The sequence below is a fragment of the Chiroxiphia lanceolata genome, chromosome 9, assembly GCF_009829145.1.
Source record: "Chiroxiphia lanceolata isolate bChiLan1 chromosome 9, bChiLan1.pri, whole genome shotgun sequence".
In the NCBI taxonomy this organism is placed as follows: Eukaryota; Metazoa; Chordata; class Aves; order Passeriformes; family Pipridae; genus Chiroxiphia; species Chiroxiphia lanceolata.
The window spans coordinates 24478724-24501345 of NC_045645.1; the positions used below are offsets into that span (position 1 = coordinate 24478724).

A 22622-nucleotide genomic window follows, 5' to 3' on the forward strand; every position below is an offset into this window, starting at 1 on the left:
AGCAGCTTTGACCTCTGCTGGTACCTTCCTGGATAGAAAGGCTTCACCCAAGCGGTCACCAAGTTTCACCTGCACACAAAGACCACAGGTTGGATTTTCCCTGTGCTAGCAACAGGCAGGAATGCAAACACCACAAGCAAGCCAGGCCAGGAGCATAAAACCTGGATCTGATGTCAGTAGCCTGAGGATGTACTTCTGCATGTGACTCGCTGCCATGTCCTCAAATAACCTCACACTGTCAGTACTGGGGGAAAGGAAAACATGGAGCCAGAGCACAGTCCTCACACAGATGCTTTCCTCCACTGCATGCTGGAAAACACCCCCACCCCTGCTCTTGCTCATCCTTGTCCTCACTCTCCTGGGTGCTGGTAGAGAGGCACAGACTTTCCTGGGAGTGCTGCTCCCAGCATCCTCATTTAATGTACCAGGTGCCTGAGAGCCAGGTGGGAGAGGGAGTCAGCTAATTAAAATAAAATGGAAGCTGGTGTCTGAAGCTATAAACAGCAAAGTGCTGGGAGCTTCCTGGTGCTAAAAGCATGCTTATAGGGAAGGAGCTTATGGGAGCTCTGGGGCAGAACTCCACAGATCTACTGGGGAAGATGCATCTGAAATCCACAGGCGTTTCCTGCCTCTGTGAGAGGGTGTTCAGACAGGGATGACTCTGAAGCAGATGGCTGAAGGGATGAGGGGCTGGCTTGCAGGCTCTTCTAGAGACCTGGGCAGAGAGTCACCTGCTGGCTCCTCCGACCTGGGGCCAGGCTGGCTGTCAGACTTAAGGCAGCAGGTGAGGTACCTCTCCACTTATCTCCTCCCTCACCCACGCCGTGGAAGGAAGGAGTGTAGGAGGCCTGATGCATGTAAAGCTGGGCAAGGTCCAAAGGGAAGAGTTGGGAGGATGGAGGTGTCTGACTCTTAAACTGTAGTCACAGATTTCTGCTACTTGATGCTGAAGGTATTGAGTACTTTTTGCACTCAGTAGCTTTTGGGAGGTGCTGTGTTAGGGTGGCAGGACACCAAGTGTTCTGCTGCCACAAGAATGCTTACTCTCCTTATGTCCCCAAGCAAGCAGAGGACCTGGGGGCTTAAGGAGAGGAGTTGGCTTTGGTGTCATATAGCTGGGGAAGCACCTCTAGAGGCCAACCAGCCCTTATACAAAGCAAGTGTCATCTCTGCCCTCCCTGGGAGCTGCCTCCAGCTTGTCCCTGTCGCCAGGCTGTGGTGGCACATTGCAGCTGGGCAGCAATCGCAGAGAAACAACTATGCTCCTGTTATTATTCCCTCTCTGTCCTGAGCACAGCACTAGTAGAGGTGAGATGAGCTGGGCAGGCTGCTACTGCTGCCATCAGTCTGGCCTTTGATTAAGACTGATTGTTCTGCTCTTAATTAACAGGAGGCAGCTGCTGACTGCTCTGGTGGAATGGAGGAGCAGAGCCCAGTGGCTGTGATAAAAGGAGATTGTGTCTGCTGGTTCCTGCTGAGCCTGGCAAGGCCACCCTCTGCCCAGCCATGCACAGGGCTGTGGGCAGTGCCACTGCCAAACCTCACCGAGGACCCCAAACACAGAGAGGGGGACTCTGTCCCTCCAGCACCACCAGGGTTCAGCCTCTGTGTAAACTGGCAGCAGAGATGGGGGGATCTGGATAATCCCTGGGGTGATTTTGTTGCTGGCTGTTTCCAAGCCACCCTAAGGTGGTACTGCTGGTTGGTCCCCACAGGGTTTATTCCCCTATCTCTACTCCTCAGAGACCTTCCTGAGACAGAGCCTCTCCTGTGACAGCAGGTCTCATCTTCTGGTGACACCTGCCACGCTGCTGCTCCCGCAGGTCTATCCAGCCATCTGGCCTGGCCTGCACGAGGTGATGGGCTCCCCTGAGAGGAGGTGTGGAGCTGTTCAGCCTGTCATAGTGACAGCTGATCCAGTTCCCCATGAGATGAGAAGGCAGCTCAGCTACTTCTGCTCCCTAGTGAAGTGACTTGTGTGCAGGCGGCAGGGCATGGGTGTATCCCAGTAAAGCTTCACTATTGTGCCACTTTTCTGAGTTCAAGTGCTGCAAAGTTCACCTCAAATCTTCATAACGCTGGGACAATGAAAGAAGGAAGTGTTGGGTAATTTGCAAAATCAAGGAACCTTTGCCTTGCCATGCAGTCAGTGAATTTATTTGGGTGAGGCTGGTCCAATGTTAATTACTGATGACAATAGCTCAATAGTTGTTTATCATGAAACCTTAGCAGGATGAGAACCTGGTGGTGCATCTTCCAGCAGACAGCTATTAACCTGTTTTAAATCACAGTTGAGTCACGGTAGGGGGCTGATGATGCCACAGGCTAGAGATGGGCCTCAGTTCTACACTTGTGCTCCACCATTTAAGTCCATGTCACTGCCAGATCCTTCTGGAACAGGCTTTCTGGCACCAAGCTTGGGGTTACCCTCCCCATTCTGTGCATGCCTCAGCCTCTGGGGTGGAGGCAATGGTGGCATCTGCTGCTCTGGCCTCACGTGGGAGAAGAGCATTGCACCCACCTGACACAGTGCAAGAAAAATAACACCAGCCCGGAGGTTGCTGGGGAGACATTTCTCTTCCTCTAGCTTCTAGCCTTCTCTCTACTAGTCATCTAATAAATCTAATAAAATCTGTATTGGTGGTGTTGAATTCAATTCCAGCACCCAGAGACCAGGCTTCTTATGTCACTCAAAGGTCTAACCAGCTCCATCCTTGGTATACAAGCCAGACCAAGGGGCTGCTACAGGCTCCTCCAAAAGAGAGCAATTACCTAGGATCAGGACTCACACTCCCAATGAATTATATGCTTATGGGTTTTCCTTGGGTCACACCTACTTGAATTATTTAGATATTTGAACACAATGGTCAGAGGCAGCTGTTGACTCCTAGACTGAAATCTGAGCACTAAATGAAGTGCTTTGAGTTTCATCTCAAAGACGATTCACCACAGCCCCTTCTGTTCACACCCTCACGCAGCACCAGCAATTTGCAATGTGTTCAGCCTAATGCCACCTTCAGCGAGTAGCTGAGCTTTGATGCCTACTCTAAAGGAAAATGGCTTCCAAGGTCACACAGAGTTGTGACCAAGCCTAGTTCCCCAACTTTGCTCCAGAACCTGGAAACACAGATGGCGGCTCTGCTCTGTGGTGCATTTTCTGGTTGCTGACCTCAGTGGTTCATCAGTGCTGGGAGGGTCAAAGAGCCAGGGCTGCAAATGCCCTGATCTGAGCTTTGAGAAGTGCATCTGATGAAAGCTTCTGGTCCCATCATCTTTACAAGTGGGATCACCCACACTGTGTCACACACTGCTAAGGAACCACTGCAGAGCTCCCAGCAGGAGTCATTTGGGTTTCCACAGTGCTGCCCTCTCAGAGGTCCTCCACGTGCCTCCCAGGCAGCGACACAGTGATGCTGGATGACTGGAGAGGTGCTGGGAACTGCCCACAGCCCTTTGCACGGGCACCAGCCAGCACACAAGCAGGAAGTGATTGGGGTGGCTGAGATGAGCATGACCCCAGGGATTTGAGGTAACAACCTGTGTATCTCAGTCAAGATCTCTGGTACCCTCTCCTTTGCATCTGTCCTGCGGTGCCAGCCAACCAGGGACACTTCCATGCACCTTGTGCAGCTCAGACCACCAGCGATCCAGCTAAAACAACTTCAGGGTGTCCCTGCAAGGGTCTGAGCTGTTGGTTAGGCAGCACCCTGAGGTGCAGAGGTGTTTGCTGCTCATTGGGATTAAGCCATTACTTCGCACGAACTGTTGGTTTTTCAGGCTTTCCTTGCTAATGAAATTGTTTCCCTCCTGAGAAATAAGAAAAAAAAAAACCCAAATCATCGATCCCTGTAGAAGATTCATGCTTGGAAGGATCTGTGTGTCATGCTGGCCCATGGAGCAGTGTGAGATGGGGAGGGTAAGCAGACAGGAGCAGGAGCCTATCCCTAGTGTGGGGAAGCTCCTGTGCTCCTCACTGCCATGTCCCAGGTGAGGAGGGTGCTCAGTGCAGAGGCAGCATGGAAACTGGGAGATGCTGCAGCTTCCCCATCCGACAGCACAAGCAGGCATCCTCTCCCCCAGGAGGATGTGACAATTTGCTGTGCTGGAGCTCATTGCCAAAGAGATAAAATATTTATGGCTGCTGTCTCTTGCTTCCTGTTTCAAGCCACCGTGACTTACTTGTTCCAAATTTACATGCATGTTTAAAGTCATCTTTACATTCCTTCTAAGTATAAAAGGTTTATTTCTCCATGTAGCATTTTGCCAGTCAGAATCAGCCACCCCATCTACTATGTGACTGCATTTGTGCCTGGCTTCAGTGCTCATTTTCCTCTTGGTAATGATTATCATTATATGAAGAAAAATGGGTCATTTAGAGCAGTTTCTCCCCAAATGAAAGGCTGTGGGATACAGGATATCATTAAAATTCTAAACCCGACTTCCAACCTCAAAGGCAGGCTCTTGCTATTCGGTATCTCTGTGGAGGGAGGGAGGGAGGGAGGGGGAGAGAGAGAGGGCACACGATGAATGTGCTTTGGCCGTGAAATGACTGGCTGAGTCCGCACGGCCGCTGCTTCCGACATCCGCACTGACATTAAGGCCCCCGGGCTGAGGTTATCGCCTGTGTTGGTCACACACGGACTCCCTGCCCAGCAGGGGAGGGCAGAGGCTGCCTTCCAGCCTCTCCAAGGCTTTCTTCTGGCCAGCACATCCCCAGGACTCCCACTGCACCCCCTCCCAGCCACGGTGTGCGTGGGACAGTACAGCCACAGCAGGCGATGGGAGCTAGTTCCTACCATAAAAAGAGCAATTTAGTTCCTGCCAGGAGGATGTGGCCGGGTGAGGTCCCCTGCAGAAGGGGAGGCTGGCAAGCTTAAAAGCTGATGCTTGGACAAGGGAAGAAAGCAGGCTGAAGTGCTCAGATGCAGCATCCCTGGAGGCAGCGCTTGCCTTGCCCTTACCCATTGCTAAAGCAACCCCCATCTGAGAGTGTCAGTGCTGTCCCACGGGCCAGCTGGCTGAGGCTAGGACCTGCCACCAGTCCCTCTGACACCCCTGTACCCACAGCTACAGGGGCCCAGAGGAGGAGGAGATGCTTGCCCAGGGTCTCTCTTCACCTCCTCAGCCCTGAATCCAAGCTCCCAGCATCAGGGTCCCCTCCAGGCTTTGGGCTCACTCCTTCCCTCCTCATTCCTGCTGACAGGGAAGTGTGCTCTGCACACATTCAGTGCTAGCTTTGTATGTGACAGCAGAGGTCCCACTGCCTGGTGTTCTCTGCTTCCCTGCTCCGCAGCACGCTGCTGCCTCAGAGTCTTGTTTCTATCTTTCGGTATCCCCAGAAGGGGCTTCACGAGAAATACTTTGCTTGGAAAGGCTATGCAACTTCTGTGCAAGCCTGAAATTGCTGTGTACAGAGCTGTAAGGCAAAGCTAATCCGTTTTGCAGCTTAGCCTGCTGCTGAAAGATGCTATTTAAGAGTGAGGAACTGCTGCTTTTCTCCCCTTCATGAAATGGGAGGGACAAGAGGATGAGAGATGGAGACTGACCCAAAATGGCTAATTTAGAATCGTCTTTTAAGAAGGGAGACTTGCCTTGAATTGTCAACTTTTGAAGTTGTTCTTTTCTAACTGTGCTCAGAATGGACTAATTTTTCATTCTCTTTTTTTCACATTTTAAATCAAAATGTGCATGGAAAGCTCTCTTGCTGCTGATCCCAGCCTAGCAAATGCACCATGGCTAACACCACACCTCATCATGGGATTTGGGAACAACCACTCCAGCCCATCCTGGCAAATACATTAAACCAGCTCCACGTGGGTTTTTAAGCAAAATAAAAAAATTACAAAGAATGGTTAGGAGCCAACTTAGGACGCTTTGTTCAGCCTCAGAAATGCATCCATTCTCTCCAGGGTTATTTTACCCTCCACCTCCCCTTCCCTCTGCTGATAACTTTAGATTGACTTTGAAATAGCAAATGGTTTGAACTTTTCAGGAACAATGAATATAGTTTGCTAGAAAACACAGTTCCAGAGGAAGAGGATTAGGATTCAAACCTCATTCCCAACTGATGTCAGGTAAAGGCAACAGCAATAAAACCTCCTTCTGTCCATTAATGGCCACAAAGTCATCATGCACCTTCTCCCCTGGTGGGAGGGAGGCTCATCCTTTGGGAATTGGGAATAAAGTGTGGAATGGAGCTGATATTTCCCAGTTTTTCAGAGAAATAACATGAAACATGGTAAATGTCTTTCTGGCATTTCTCACTGAATTTTCAAATCTAAGAGGCACAGGAAAATTGGTGTTTGCAGGGCAACAGGCATCCCTCCTGTACAATGACGAAACCCTGCTAAGGTGAGATTCAGGGAGACCAGGGGAGACTGGGAGAGAATGGGACCACCAGTGCTCTCCCATGGGATTCCCCGCAGCCTGATTTGTCTCATTAGGCAACCATTTCTCATTAGGATTCCTGGAAGCCCACCTCCCACCGCGGAGGATCCAGGGGATCCTCCACCACGGCAGCTCCAGGGGTACCTGTCTGCTCTGACGCCCCATGTGCTACAAACAGCACTTCCCTGTATTTACAAATTTGCATGAAGTAAGGACGGCCCCACTCTGGGTGGTTAATTCCTGTGCAATTAGGTAGCCAACATCTGCCATAGTGCCCACATGAAGCCTGCATCTTGTAGCCACCACCACGTTTAGCTCCTGCCTGTAGGGATGTACCCCTGTGCAACACAGACACTGCTCTCTGGGCACCAGCAGCCCAGAGGGGCTGGTTATGAGCACAGAGGACAAATACGGGACAGAAAATCATGAATTTCTGTTGTCTGAGGGATGCAGCAGAAATTGAGTTGGGGGGGGATACTCACACCCCCTGGTTCTCACCTAGTGCCTGGCTGTCCTGGTGGAGTAGGTTTTGAGGCAGGGTGCAGGCACTAGGCAAAGACTCAGCTCACCACAAAACCATATGAGAAGCGTTCCCACCACAGAAACAAGCTGTGCTAAGCTTTCCAACACAAAACCCGCTACAGCCGACCTCTTCCAGGGAAAGTACCAGAAGCTTCCTGCTCTCTCCAGACTTGGAGCATTTCTAGCACCCTGGGGACTGATTTCAATGCAATTTCTGTTATTTCAGGCCTTGGTGAACCAACTAAGTGCAGAATGGCAGCTGGGTTGTTTGCTCCTGCTGTGCACCATGAGGGTGCACTGTCTGGGGGTGATGGTGCTCCCCGTTGTGGTGCTTGCCCACCATGGCTGGGGCCTGGATGCTCTGCTAAGGGGAGCTCTGATTTTGGGATGGAGCTGCCCCGCTCCCCAGTCAAGCAGCACCCACCACCAGTACAGTGGGGTAGGACATAGGGATGGTGGGACCCTCCTTTCTCCTTGCACCATGTCCTACAGAGCCCTGGCCCACTCCTGAGGAGAGCACAGCTCAAGTTGTTCAGTACTTTGCTGTTTTCTGCTTACTCAACTGTGGGCTCCTGCCAAAGGAGGGACTGTCCTCCCAGACTGCGTCTGGCTGACACCACAGCACTTGTGCTTCCTTCCCAGGGGACATCCATTAGTGCCATTAGCTCTGTCCCACTCTGCTGCTCTCCCTGACAAGTGCTGGCCCAGGGATGAGACATCACTCAGAGGAGACCTTGGCCACCAGGGCATCTCTGCTTCTGTGAGATGCTCTTTGGGCTGCTTCCCCCAGTATTTTTCTTCAGTTCAATTTCTGGGTGTTTATTCCTGCCTTGGGAGCCCTAGAGCCCTTCCCTAGACTCCCTTCTTTCAAACCCTCTCTTCCCAGCCTCCTTTGTGTGGCACAGCCATCACTCTACTCCTGTGTGATGATGGCTGTCCATCTTTCCTGTAGTGACAATTGGGTGTTTCTAACCATGTAACTAAACTCTGCAGTCCTCCTGCAGGAACAGAGTGAGCTGACCTGGGCAAGGCTTGCTCCCTGTCCCCAGAGAGGCAGCTCCAGCTTGCAGTGTGAGCTGGGGGGGATACAATCCCCCCTGGTTCAGTCCTGCTTCCTGCTTGGGGTGGTGGGTCCTCTGACTCTCCAAATCTCCCCTCTTCCTGGGGGAATGAGGACCACACTGATTTGAGTGTTCTTACATGAGTACTGAGCCAGATGTGGCTTTTTGGGTGCACCTTTGTGTTCCCTTCCTGTGGATAGCTGATTTCTTTGTGCTGTACTTCAAAATAGCTCCAGTGTACTTGCAGGAGAGATTGTGGAGAGCCGGCTTTTCTTTTCTCTGTGCTGGAACACAAGTGACACTCCGCATGATGTTCATGTGAGGTACCCCCCGCAGGATACCCTGTAAGCCTCAGGCCCTGGGCTATAGCAGGATGGGGAGAGCACAGCTAGATTCAGGCTTGCACTAATTTGACCTCAGTTCAGCTTTAAACTGATTAGGGCACATACAGTGCCAATCCTGAATTACTCCAGTTTATACCTGAATAACTATATACAGCTTTCCACTGAATGAATTGCATGTGTATAAACATACCCCTTCTGTAAATTTAAACAAGGTCTTGAAGCACAACTAACCATTTTTCACCACACAAATCTGCCACTGTCAGATTGCTCCTAATGCTGGGATCCCCTTCTCTGCTGAGCAACAAGCCAGCCCTGCAGTTAGTCCATGATTTGGCCTACAGCACCCAGCTGAGCATCTTCAGTAAGAAAACAATGCAGATAAAGAGGAAGGAAAGAGTGAACCTTGCACAATAAACAAAGGGCACATCTGTCCCCTCCCTGCTAGCTGATAGACATGCTATACCAAACACCAGCTCCTAGGAAGTCATCACTTATCCCTGTGTCTTGCCAGACAGCATCTGCTGCAGGTGAGATTATGGATGGACTGTTAGAAGTGATTGTAGATGCTAAGATCCCATTACAGGTGTCATTTCATCTGTCAACACATGGGGAGCTTATATCTGCAACTTCTGTTTGGTGATGGTGAGATGGTGAGCTCCAGCGACAAGGAGGCTCCTCAGTGTCAAGCAATACATGTTTCTGTGGGCTGGAGATAACCCATAGCAGCAGTAAGTGCTTTGGGACTCCACAGCCAAAAGCAGCATTACTCATTTTGGGCAGTCCCTGGAAAAGCCTCCATTCTTGGTACAAACACTACATATCAGGAACATGGAAAAGAATCATGAAGTCCAAGCTGAGTGAGGCCACTCCACCTTTCCTTCCCCTACTGCACTAAAAGTAGTAGAAAACAGCTTTTTTTTTTCATTATCTAGTTGGAAAAAAACCTAAAAACTAAATAATCCATGGTATGGTCATGTTCAGCCGTAAGCCCTGAACCTGACCCTTGCACTGCATCCCCAATTTACCCAAGAACCAGCTCATTGCCTGAGAGAACCCAGCAGCCGACGGGGTTTTGCTGGCAGCTGCTGCCTTTGGCTCTCTATATCCATGCATACTAATATGAAGGAAAATGGGATGGTAATTTAATCCTATGCCACTAGAAGCAAAGCATCACACAAGCCTGCTCATCCTCTCCTCTAAGTTTAGCCCAACAGTGTATTAAAAAGCTGCTACTGGATTCTCGCCAGCCTCTACTTAGCTAAACTACCTGACTCTGCAAAATAGCAGAAAATTCTCCATTCTGTGTTATTTCTGATCCTTGGGAGAACGACCCACATCTATCAGGGAACTTGACCCCCTGGGCCTTCAGGAAGCCAGTGTAATTTGGGAAAATGGGTGGAGCAACAAAGGCTTTCTTGTGACATTGGGCATGTTTCCTTCTGCCTGGAGCTGAGCTGCTGGAATCTCAGCTCAGGGCTCCTTCCATCCCTCCACTGCATGCCCATACACAGTAACGAATAAATCTGTCCCTACTCACTTATAAATAGTTTATAAAAGGTTCATAAATAATTTCTAGATGTTTTAATGAATAGTTAATCAATTGTTGCAGGGCCCAACAGGTCAGCAGATTGCTTATTGTCATCAATTACAATAACTGCTGATGAGCTTATAAGCAGCAGTAGGACTCTACTGATGTCTATGACAGCCTCGCAAGCATCTATAAAGAGTTAATAATTAATCAATAAATGATGTAAGTGCTTTCAGTTAAAAGCTGTAGAAGGCCATTGAAAAATGCATTCTTAGAAAGCTATGGGCAACATGAGTAAGCAAACATCTGGACCTGGATTTGCATCCCTGCCTCCAAGGAGCAAAGCTGGCAGAGAGGTGCCAGCTCGGCCCAGCAGGCAATCCGGATGCCTGAAGAGCAGCAAATTTCCTTTGTTCAAGGCAATCCAGCAGATTCCAGAGAAGCTCTGTGCCTGCCATGTGCTGGACCAAAGCAGACTGTTCCTGGTCCCCTCTTAGAGCCTGGTGCCTGGACCAGGGGGCTCTGCCACCTCATCCAGTTGCTGCAGAAGCATTCCTGGTGCACTGGCTGCCGGGGGTAAGGTACCAGAAAGGCAGGAAACATGGATGCTAGAGAAACCAAGACAATTCCCATTTTGCAGGTCTTTGGTCCGAGCCTCTGGAAAAGGGCTCTTTTCTTCTGGGTGATTTGTGGTGAGCTGCTGCTCCCCTGGCCTCAGCATCCCCCTCTGCCCAGGGGGGTGGGTGACACACGACGTGCTGTACCGAGGAGCTGTGCACTGGAGCACCACGAGGCAATAATGGCTGTGGTGTTTGGCCTCCTTAACAGACACTCTTTATTATCATTAAACACCGACTATTTCTGGATGATAAAAGCAATTAAGTGTAAAAAAAGGTAATGATCCATTCCATATTGCATCCAAAAGATATGAAAATCCCTCATAAAATTATCACCCTAGCACAGAATTGGACCTAAATATCTTTATAATGTAAGACAGGGAACTTTGCTTACAGTCAGAACATTTATAAGGCATTCAATTAGCCACCAGAGGGTTTCTTAGTGTTACCCAGTTCTCCACGAGTGCAGAGGCAATTACAGGAGATTCTAACTTTTTAAATTAAAGACAAAAGACAGAAGAATTTGGATAAAACCTGTTTGCAGGTTCACCCTGGAACATATATGTGGAGGAAATTTCATGCAGATCAGGCTTAATTTACTGCACAATTTAGCTCAGAGCCAGAGCAAGACTCTTTTTTGTTTGTTTGCCAGAAGATCCTTCTGCATGGGAAGGGGACTGGTACGTGATGTACTGCTCTGAGAGCAGGTCCTGAGCATGTTCCCCTGAGTGGCTGGGGCAGGGTACCATCCCTTTTCCCTCTCCTGCAGACCCCACCACCCTTGCAAAGTCCCGGAGCCCTTCAGCAGGGGTCCCATCCCCAGCTGCTCTGGGAGTATCCATCACGGGGACTCACATTCCCCTTGCTCCTGGCCCATGGGTGCTGGCAGCAGCCACACAAGCATGGCAGTAGGTGCCCATGCCTTCAGCCTGTGCTCCCCTGCTGCCACTCAGCCCCTGCACACTCCTCCATGCATCATTACATGATGCTGCCATGCCCAGGGACTAATTTAGGTTGGAAATAAGGTGTATATCTGTAACAGGCAGTTAATGGGGAGGGTAATCAATCACAGCAGCAGATTAGCGAGCGACATGATGGATTTCCTGATTCTGACATCTTTAAATCACAATCAGTTTCTCCTTCCAGAACTGCTCGGGCTGAGCCAGAAGTGATGGGCTCAGTGATGCATCACCCAGTCAAACCTCCCCACAAACTGGTGTTGCGGTGGGAGCCCACATTCATAATCCACTCTGTCCACATCTACCTGCCAGCAGGTACTGGGGCTCTCCTACCCTGGGAGAGGGCAGCAGGGGGAGGAGAAAGTCTCCCTGCACCGGGGGCTTTGATCGCTGCCTCCTGATTTATATTTTCAGAACGTTTCAATGGATCAAGGTGTCAGATCTGTAGTGCTGCCAGAAAATACCATTTTCTTTTAATAAGCAGAGAGTAGCAGGTCATTTCATCTCCTTTACCTGCTCTGCTCCTCCAGTGGTGGGGCTAGGACTGCACCTTCTCAGGGCAGCAGCACCTCTCTTCTCCTTTCAGGATGGCTCTGGCAGCCCTTTCTCCATTACTAGAAAGGCAGTACCCCAGCACAGCCCTTCCCAGTAGCTTCTGGGAATCCACACACCTGTACACATTCCCATGGGTGTTTCCTTCTCCGGAGCTGCTCCACCACCACGGCCTCACATAAGCACCAGTAGCTGCTCCCAAGCATTTGGGCTTCCCACAACAGTCTTGTCGTGAGAGGCTTTACAATCACAGCAGTACTCTATAAACGGATCCAAAAACTTTGCTTTTGGCTCCCAAGCCTGCAAGCCTGGCTTGGCTCACAGGCAGAGCCTTATATCCAGCCACCAGCGTTAGACACTTCACACTGGCTCCCAGTGTGATCCAAAATCCTCCTGCAGCCACACAAGAGCATTGTGCCTTCCCAGGCAGCAAGGATCACAAGGCTCTTAGTGCAACCATGGGGATCACCAGCCCCACACCTCAGCCCTGAAGGACTCAGGCAGGCAGAAGCATCACGGGGAGAGGCTGTGTGAGCCCCAGCATGGCTGTGGTCTGCGGGCTGTCCCCAGGAGCTGGCTGGCACAGACTGCTGTGTGAATCACTGCGTGGTTGGGGAGGAACGAGACGGGCTTCTCCTGATGCCATCTCACTGCTGGACATCCAAACCTTTCCTACAAAGCCATCTCTGCTCAAGGAGTCTGGGCTGTTCACAGGAAAAAGTGTGCAGGGGAAGGAAGCCCCACGGAAAGGTGAAGTGGAAGTTAATATAGCTGCATAATCGAACTCCGACACTGCAGGGGGAGGATGCAGGAAAGCATAACGCTGGAAAGTACTTTTATTCTTATGCTGAAAAGCAAAACTCTCTGCTACTTTTTCCAAAGCACTGGAGCATATTCTAACTCCCCCAGGGCATTCCCTCACAACCTCTGGCGTTCCCCACGCTCTCTCTCCAGACAAAGGGCATGCACTCTGTTCAATCCCATGCTGCAATTTTGATGGTGCTGTTTTGCCAGCACTGAAATCACTACAGCGGGGCCAGCTGTGGCCAGCAACGGAGGCAGGGCTGCAGGCAGCATCCCCTGCCAGCATCTCCTGGGCCTGACGCCCATCAGCCTTTCCTTTTACTCAACTAATCACAGCGATGCTGGAAATCAGCACTAAAGCCATGCTTTGGCATTTCCCGGCTGCTGCTGCTCAGAGAAATCACGCTGTGTGTTAACATGGCAGGGCTGGGTGCCCGTGCTGCCTTCCCTGTGCCCAGGTGAGGGAGAGAAGGATTGAGAGTGTGCAGAGAGAGTCCCCGCTGAGAGAACAAGTCCTGGCTCTTGGGGCACTTACATTCAGCAAAAAAATAGGGGGGAAAGGAGCATATATACAAATATCTATATTCATACCTGTATGTATGTCATTATGTAAAGTTGTGGTGAGACAAAGTGGATCAGCTACAGTTTTGACGTGCTAAAATTAGGTTTTATTTAAAATAAGTATTTCCTTCATGTAGGGTATGTTGGTATTAAGATTTATTTTCATCTTGACTTGTATTACTGCTTGATATGATTGGGCAAAGCCCAGGGCACATGCATATAGTTTCCATTCATAACATATACATGGATTCATGACCTAGCTAGCAAGCTGAATCGCCTTGCAATCTTTTTTCCACTGAATAAAGCTTAATAACCATATAAGTCTTAGAGCAAAAAGAGACCCCATGTATTTGCTCTGCAAGAAGAGCTCTTGAATGGAGTTGTAGGAGGCAGAGAAAGCATCGCACCAACTGCCTAACATTCATTACCCACATGGGTTCATTTCTACAAGCAGGTCCCATCATGTTTGTGGGACTAACAGTGGATGCCAGGGCAGTAAATTATTGTGGTTGGGAGTGGTTGTATAAGCTCCAGGACAGCCCCTGACTTTCCCAGAAAAAACAAAATTCCCGGTGAGTTTATTTACTTCAACTCTTTATCAAATGCCTTTGGCAAAGGCACTTTCATGTTATGAAGAAAGCATAAATTGAATGTTTACAAACGTGTATGTGAGAGCCTCCATGCTCCTGCAGGAATAGAAATACTGTTACCATCAACAGGTGGAAACAGTGAGTTTAATAATGACTTTTATGTCCCCTGGGGCTTTCCTGACACAGTGAGGAACGTGTCCTCGCTACAGCTCAGGTGCAGGGCTGGGAGCAGTTAGAGCCCAGGGGTGGCTGTCATGGGGAAACAGCACTTATTTAGTGGAAACAAAAGGTCCATCACTAACAGCAGCCAGGGAACTAAGGCTGCCTGTAGAGAGCAAGGAGAGGAGACATGAACAGAAGGAGAAGAATCACCTGCTTACCTGCATAGGAGAGGAATACAGCATATTTTGGCTTCTGTTGCAGAGGAGCAGGGATGACAGGAAAGACACTGTGCACGACAGGGACACTGCTGAGAAACTACCCCCTTGAAGAGACTCCCTCCTCTCCTTGGAGAAAAAACTCCTGACAAAATAAGGGAAAGCCACAGCTAGCTAAGGAGAAGGAAGATGTATGTTTATAGCAAGCTTTTCTCAGAGGGAGAGAGAGATCCATGAAGGACTGGCTTAAAGTCCTGGGTTTCTAGGGTCACAGCTGAGCTGTGACATCCTGATGCAAGCGAGAAGACAAAGATGTATTCAATGAAAGCCCCTGACCATGTATTTGGAGGAATTGGGATTACTGGCCCATCTAAAAGGTCAGGTGGTTTTGTAATAGAAGGACCACGTTGAGGGTGTGCTATACATCTCCCTGAGAGTAATTTTGGAGCATCGCTGCTGGAGACAGCACTGCTGCTGGGACTGATAACAGTTTTGCAAGAGGCTGCTTTCCAGGTGGAGGCTGAGGTGCAGATGCTCAAACCAGCTCTGCCTGGATGTGGCTGGAGCAAGCTTTTTATGTGCCAGTTAAGGAACTGACATGAGGAGATGCTGCTTTTGTTCGTTTTTTAAGAAGAAAGAATGTTATAAAAAAGCCAGCTGTAGAAAGTAAGCTTTTATCAGACACTAGCAGAGCAATGACCACTGGTTTCAGTATAATTAAACAGAAAGGTATGAAAAACAGGCTGGTAATGAGTGCTTCATCCTGAAGAGGAGAAATTGGATGAAGGCATTTCCATCCTCCTCTACATGGGTACTTTTGGCCCCTTTGGCTTATTCCCAGCTTTCCCAAGGAGATGTCAGGATGCATCACCCAGGGCACCAAAGCTGTGGGCTCTACAACCCCGGAAGCCCTCAGCCCACAGACCTGCTATCACCTGCCATGTCCCCTTCCCCACCCATCCCATGGTCCTGGGGCTGGGGCCTCCCTGCAGGACACCAAAGCCTTGCCTCCCAGCTCCACGGGAACACGTAAGCACCGCTTCATTTCATACACTTGGCTTTCTAAAAACATATGTGGCATTCCCGTATAACTGTCAGCATCGACCTTCATAGCTGCCATGGTGATGAGCATCACAGAGAAGCCTATAAATAACATCAGTGTGCCACACGCTGGCCCTTTTATGAGCCCCACTCTTTTTGATTTACTTATATGCAAGATATTTTACAGGACAACCCAATTAAGCTTGACAGCCGGCTGACGATGAATTCCTTCCCAGCGACGACTTGAAAATACTTTGTTTTAAACTCAGTAACGTGGTGCAGAAGATCAGTTGAAGCTACTGGTAGGATTTTGCATTACCTTACGACCTTTACAGCAACAGCCACTGAAGAATACCCCAGTGCAGGAGACAGGCAGAGCTTGCCCCATTCAGTGCTGAGCAGCAGCATGACACCAGACTGCAAGTTTTAGGAGGGCCCCTTAATTCTCTCACTATAAGTATAGGACAAGCACACAGGTACAGGGTCCCACTGAGTTTGGGGAATGCTACAAGAACATTGCATGCCTGATCTCATACATTTTGTCTATGACTTTCTCTGACCAGGTTGCTCTGCTGTCAATGTAATGCAGAAGTGTGGTCAGTCCCACTGCGCTGTAGAGTGGCCATGAATTTTGTAGGAGGCCACCATGGAACCGAAAGGCCTTGATCAGGGGTGCCTTGGTGGCATCAGCACCCACGGTGACTCCCTCAGTCACTTTGCCTGCATCCAGGCTGCTCACCTTGGCTTCCACCACATCTTCCAAGACGGGCACTCCTCACCACATCCACCACAACTAATGCCTCACTCGGCAGTTTTCATCTGACACCCCTGTCACTCCAGCAGTAATTCCTATATTCCAGATGAGCAACACATAAATAAAACAGAAGACCCAGGGTTTGCATGGCATGTCTCTCTCAGCCCCTGACAAGTCGAGCTATTCGGGGAAAGCCTCATTCACACTCTGGACCCACTTCCACTTTCCCTCCCAAACAAATAAACAGCCATGATGGACAATCCCCATCCCAGAGCTACTCAAGCCAGATGGCTTTCCCAGTTTGATGGTGTCTTTCTTACTCTCTCCCTGCACATCCTCTACCACTGAGGCAACGGAGAGCATCCCCTGCTGAGGCAGATGAAAAACAAGGTTATTCACTGAAGTTGCTTTCTGTGTTGCTCTCTGGGCAAGACAACACCTGAATCCTGCCCCAGCTCTCTGGGGAGGCAGGGGGAAGAAAACCCCCATGGCACATGGGGAAAAACACAGGCTCCTCACTTACAAATAAACACTGCAGCATTTTTTCAGCTCTTTTCAGCTGGAGCCCAGAGCTGAGTTTTCAGGCCCAAATATCCATTTTCAATTTTTTGATATTGAATGATTTAACGATATTGAGGAAGGCAAGGGCCTCTTAAAATGACATTCAGCCACTTGAAAACCCAATTTCCCCGCAATTTTTCAAACTGAGAAAATTTTGATCAGCTGCAGTTTGATGTTGAGCTGACACCTGAACTCAGGTGGCTGGAAGGTTAATGAAGAACAATGAGTCCCAATAGTCACTTAAACTGCCCAAACTCTGTGATTACTTGGCTTCAGGTTTATAAATTCCCCACAAATCCACAGTGTGGGTGCCTGTTCTCCCCTCTCCATCATTTTCTTTGTTTATGTCTACTGCATTTTTCTCTACTTTTTCTTCCCTCTCTCCTGCATTGTTTTATTTTTCCTTTGCCATGGAAATCGAGCACAATGCAACTTTGCAAAGTTCTTTTGCAGCTATAAACTTCCTATACTCCCCCTACTAGACTTAGGTGTGAAGAAGGAGTTCAAAGCAACGCTACTCTTGTGAACCCATCAATTTGAGGCAAGACCTGTGTAGGACTGCATGGATTCATTGCCAAAGCCTGGTTACACAGGAGGACAAAATTAATTACAAAGTGATTAAGCCCCACCATGACCTCCATCCTGAGCGAGGGAGTCACAAGCACTGCCCAAGGTCTGAGGGCACACAATGCTACATGAGGCGAAAAATTGTGCTGGTTATTAGTTTGGGTGAGCTGTGTAGCTGCAGAAAAAGGGAGAAGATCAGAAAAGTCAAGATATCAAAGGAGACACCAAAGAAAACATGAGATTGATTTCTATCAGGGAAATGAGAGCTCAGCAAGCCAGTGATTATATCGCTGGAACTGCAGAGGGATGGGGAGGAGTGGAAGGAAGAGGCTCCCCTTCCCGGGGAGCCCGAGGTGCTTGCTGCTGTGCTGCATCCTGAAAACGAGTGGTCATGCTCCAAGAAATTCAAGATACATCAGGGGAATTCAAACAAGAGTAAACCAGAAGCTGGATATTTTGCAAAGGGATTAAAAGAAAGCTTTAAAACAGGAGCCAATAGCTCTGCAGGTAAACTAATTATGTGGAAGCTGCCCAGGAAAAGAATGTGTAGCAGCAGCATGAGCTTTGGTAGCAGTACCAGCACACTGAGGAGCTGAAGTGCTGGCATGAAGATGGCACAGGGCAAGGGGACGTGCTGGTCAGCAGAACCACGACACAGCAGGTTCTCCTAGAAATGCAGAAAACCAGGGAAGCTGCTGCCTGCCAGGATCCTGCTTGCAAAGGCAAACTTCAGCAGGAGCTTAAAATCCAGCTCTAGAAGAGAATCACAAGGTTACAGTCCACAGCAGGGAGCAGCTGCTTGGACAAAGAACTTGCCCAGCCCTAGAATGAGGAAAGCTAACAGTTCTACAGGAATTTCTCGTGCTTTTTAAATGCAGGCACAGAAGTCCACAAGGGTTAGCCCAGGCTGACCTAACTTTAATAACATAACAACTCAGTATCTTTAATAATAAAGTTGCTATCACACTGCACTTTAACCTTGCCGTGTAAATGATGGGCAAGGGCAGGGGGTAGCTATAAAAGAGCGAACCTGCACTGCCTGGCTCTGCTGCTGTTGCAGAAATGAATGCACAGGAAAGAGAAAAGCCATCCCAGAGCAACAGCAGTGGCAGCTGGAGCTATTTGCTAATTGCTAAGGACAACCAGGGACCTGCCATTTGTTTGCTGCCTTGCTGGGTCTGGTGTGTGGGAAGGTGAGGGCACACTCACACGCTGCCTGGTTTGTAAACAGCACGGTGGGAAAAGTTCAGCTGGAATGCCCGAGTTGGGAAAAAGGAGCCACATACAAGGATTAATAGCACAGCTTTCTTCTTAACTGGAGCTACTAGCAAGACTCCAGAGATGTGCTTGCTTAAGCAGGGAACGCTATGAACCATTTAATGGGGCTGGCCCAAAAGCAACTACCTGGAGCGTGTAACATGACGGAGAGTGAGGAAGGCCAGAGTGCCTCCAGTACACACAGCCCTTGCTCCCAGCTATTCTAACAGATAGGATATAAACACCAGGAGTGCAACATGGCCTGAAACCACACATGGGCCCATCTACTTGTGCAACAGCTCTTGTAGTGGTGGGACATGGAGAGACTTCTTTCATTTGGGGGGGTCATAATGTTTCTCTGACCCTTCCAGCCCTGAGACCATGAGAAGTTTGGATGTTTCCAAGGTGCTCATCTGTTTGCTCCCTCCAGACTCATGACCCAAGGAAGAACCCCTTGGTCCCAGGGAAGCTGAGGATTTGTCTCCTCCATGGGTGCAGGGACCTGGATCCACTTCAGATGCTTCCTCTGGAAGAAGGAAAAGATGTGATGGGCTCATGGGAAAGGATGAAGTTTTCCTTATGCATCCCAAGCATCAAATCCATGTTCAAAACAGGCTCTCTGTGGATGCACAGCTGGGGTCTCACATGTGTTTGTCTGCAGAGCTATCACAGTCTGAGCCTCAGATTTGCAGCCAGATTTTTGTCTTCTGTGCTGAATTTCCAAGGGTCTTCATTTGGACTTATCCTCCCCACGGGGGTCAATAGGACTGCAGCTGCTGTCCTAGCACCTGCAGCCAGCTTTGCTGAGCAGCAGTGTGGTCTGCCGGATAAAGCAGGGGCTGTGAGCCAGGAGCACCAAAAGCCAGCCCAGCCCTGCCAGGAGCCTCCACCGAGGGCTCAGTCAAGCGGATCAGTGTCTTCAGAGACATCTAAGGCATGTCCCAGCCAGGCATTAATACTGGTGAGAAACACAGGGAAAGCACTAAGATGCCCTGTGGGTCCTGCAGGAAGAAGAAATCAGACTGTGGTCCACACCCTCCACATCCCGCCCCAGCCCTTCCCTCTGCAGTTGGCTCTGACTTGTGAAGCTGAATGCTGAAAGTCTACAGCATCCACGGCCAGGATCAAGTGAGAGGAACATAATTAAAACAGCCAGTGTAGTCCTGCATTGTGGTAGTGGGAAGGTGGTTGGAGACATGTAGGACCCTCTACCTGAGCTCCATGCTTTCGGAGATGCCTGGGAAGAAGTCCTTCTGCAGAGAAACCTTCCAGTCTCCCTGTGTGCTTCTGGCCTTTGCCAAACTCTTCTTTCTAAAAACCTGTGGAACTACAGGTCCATCAGCAGGCTGGAACAGACCCACAGCTGTGGGCTAAAATCTTGTATAGCATCAGCTGCAATCCCTTTCATGGTGATCCTGTGATCCACAACTAATCCACACTTTGTGTTTTGACACCACCTCCCAAATATCTGTATTAATGCCAGGCATAACCCACGTGCCTTCCTTCAGTCTTTGCTCTGTGATCACTGCGCTCAGATGTGCAATACAAGCATTGCCCACATTCAAGGCTGATTAGCAGCAGCAAAAGCTCTGTTAATATAATGATGCCATCTTAGCCCCTTTGATCTGGAGGAGTTAGACCCTCAGGAAAGCACCCTTGTCCCCCTGATTACTGCACAGAGCCGCAAGCTCAACAACATTGGCTGCTGCTGGAGCCAGGCCTGACCCACCCAGCACATTTCCCTGCTACATGCTCCTTCATCTGTAATAAAGCTCCAGGGGAAAAATTAAGGCTGCGTTTTGTCAGGTGTCTGTGTATGCAGTGATGGATTCTGCATCTAGTTATTAACCTCTTGAAAAAGCTCAGTGTTATCTTGTATGGAAGTAATATTAGGTTAAACAGCTGTTGATAACTTATCTCCCATTATCAGCAAGTTCATTCAAGGCCAATATTTACTCACATCCAAGAAACGTTGCTGTATTCCCAATGGCATTCTTTATGGAGTCAAATGAGAGCAATTTTTAATAGATTTTTGGGTACTTAGGGGGCCATGTTATCCAGGTGCCTCCTAATCCTGAATATGCAACACAAGAAAACTTTGCAGAGGGAATAAAACCCAGACACAGCGCCCAGTCTCCAGAGGAAACCTAATCTGGAGGGGGAAACCTAACCTGGGGGATGAAACCTAACTTGGAGAGCACCTCCCGCAGACACAAAGGTGCTGACCCAAATTTCCCACCTCCTGCCTGCTGCACAACCACTTGCCATGCTGCTCCTTCACACCTTTCCTCCCTCAGAAGGCAGGTCAGCCATGGGCTAGCAGGTCCATGTGACCCTTTCCCTCCCCTTTTTCATTCTGTAATCACAGCCCTTCAACCAAGAGATCAGAAGAGACATCCCCTGCCACTTCGCTCCATCATTCAGAGTAGTGTAGGTAGGTTCCTCTTAGCTGAAAAAAATAAGTCTTTGTGTTTTCGCTGTGGACACTGTCAAGAAAGTGTCAGTGTTTTGCTTCCTGGTATTTTTTCAGGGAGCCCATTCTCTTCTTTATTACTTTTGCTGATGCTATAACAGTGTTGTAAAGCCTTAGGCAGGGACTGAGACCCTGCTGTGCTGGACATGGCAGAAGCAGAGATCAGAGAACAGAATTTGCATCCAAAAAAATGAGCTCTCTGCGGTATAACTTCTCCCACTACTATTTATGGGATCGAGATGGGGACTGGGTGTTTTGGGATCTGATCCCAGGCATTTCCCATCTGCACAGGTGCTGCCATGCACACAGCAGAGCTTCTGCTGCCCCTGCCTGAAGTTACCAGGCATGAAGGCTGTTTCCCTGGGAGCTACACAGCCTGGGTTCCACTCACGACCTCTCCTCTCCTCCACACCACCGCTGGTCCACACTGCAATGAGAAATTGGACCTTGGTGATCACTGGGCTGTTTTATGATGCCACTGCAGCTGGTGGAGTCAGCAGAGCTCAACCCCTGAGCTGTAAGCAAGCAGCAGCCCTTGGAATGGCCAGGGGCTGATGAGAGACCGTAGCTAATGCTTAGCCTAGGCTGCAAGTGGCAGGTACATCGTAAGTGTATCCCCTGACTCAGTACCCAACTGTGGTGAGTTTATAGCCTTTGATATTGTTGCATTAATCATAAGGAATCTCCCAGTTCCTTGGAAATACAGCAATGAGCTCTCCAGGGCTAGTTTCAGTACTTTTATTCCTAGGTAATAGCCCTCTCCCGCATTTATAGCTATGTCTAGACACAAAGTGAGGAAGGTGCTATAAACGCTTGATGGAAAAACCCTGTCTACCTCCCAATTCCTGCGTTTCACTTCCCAACTGTGCACTGAATGCACGGGTATAAAGCCTGTGCTCGCACACCTTCCCATGCCACCAGCCCTGAACAACAGCAGCTTGCTGTCCACGGCACTGGAGCACGGCTGGTCCCCAGGGGCAACCCAGAGGGTTCCCAGGGACGGAAAGCTGTTTGCTCAAGTCCTACAATCTGCCTCGAGAAAATGGCCAAGTGGGAAGGAAAGAAGGAAGGAGTGCTGCAAATCCTCTTGGGAAGACGCAGTAGGAGCAGCTCAGCTCCTGGTGGCATTTCACAGCACTGCCCTTCCAGGCAACCTCTGACAAGGCAGGACAGTGTGAAGAGGAAGAAATCAAACTGACACATAAACAAGAGGAAAGAAAGGAGTTATTTAACTCTTTTTGGGGGGGTGCTAATTATTAATCAAAACCAAGAAAATTAGCATAATGGGATGAAATCCTGTAATGTTCAAGGCCTCTATGGATGTCAAAAAAGCATTTACTGAGTTAAAATATTGTCTTTAATGCACCCCTAGTTCCAGTGGCACCACCCAAGTTATACCTTGTACAGAGGGAGTCTGTCTACCTATTTTATATCTCCCCCGGGCACTTGAAATAACTGAGACCTCTGAGGCAGACAGAGGAGCGTGGGAGTGGCTGGGAGGAATACATGCTGAAGCCTGGGGATGACCCAACATCACTGAGACTGGACACATCACTGGCAAGGAGAATTAAATCACATCTCCTATGGGAGATGAGGGTGCTACTGCCTGGAACCAAGTGCCCAAGGGCAGGGGCTTGGGATGGGGCTGATTAGCAACAACATATCTT

At 49.3% G+C, this 22622-nt stretch overlaps 1 protein-coding gene across 2 annotated transcripts in view; it reads right to left on the reverse strand.

Annotated features, from left to right (window-relative positions):
• The window catches only part of LOC116791233 (transmembrane protein 121), a 37755-nt gene that overhangs the window by 10435 nt on the left and 4698 nt on the right, over positions 1–22622 (reverse strand). The window contains exons 2-3 of one of the 2 annotated variants that reach the window (XR_004358655.1): positions 11206–11210; positions 6313–6325 (exon numbers count right to left, since the gene is read on the reverse strand). The exons of the other annotated variant lie outside the window; for it this stretch is intronic. The gene's annotated coding sequence lies outside the window, so the exon portion shown is untranslated. Of the gene's footprint in view, positions 1–6312; positions 6326–11205; positions 11211–22622 lie in introns of those variants that run through there. 2 annotated transcript variants of the gene reach the window in all.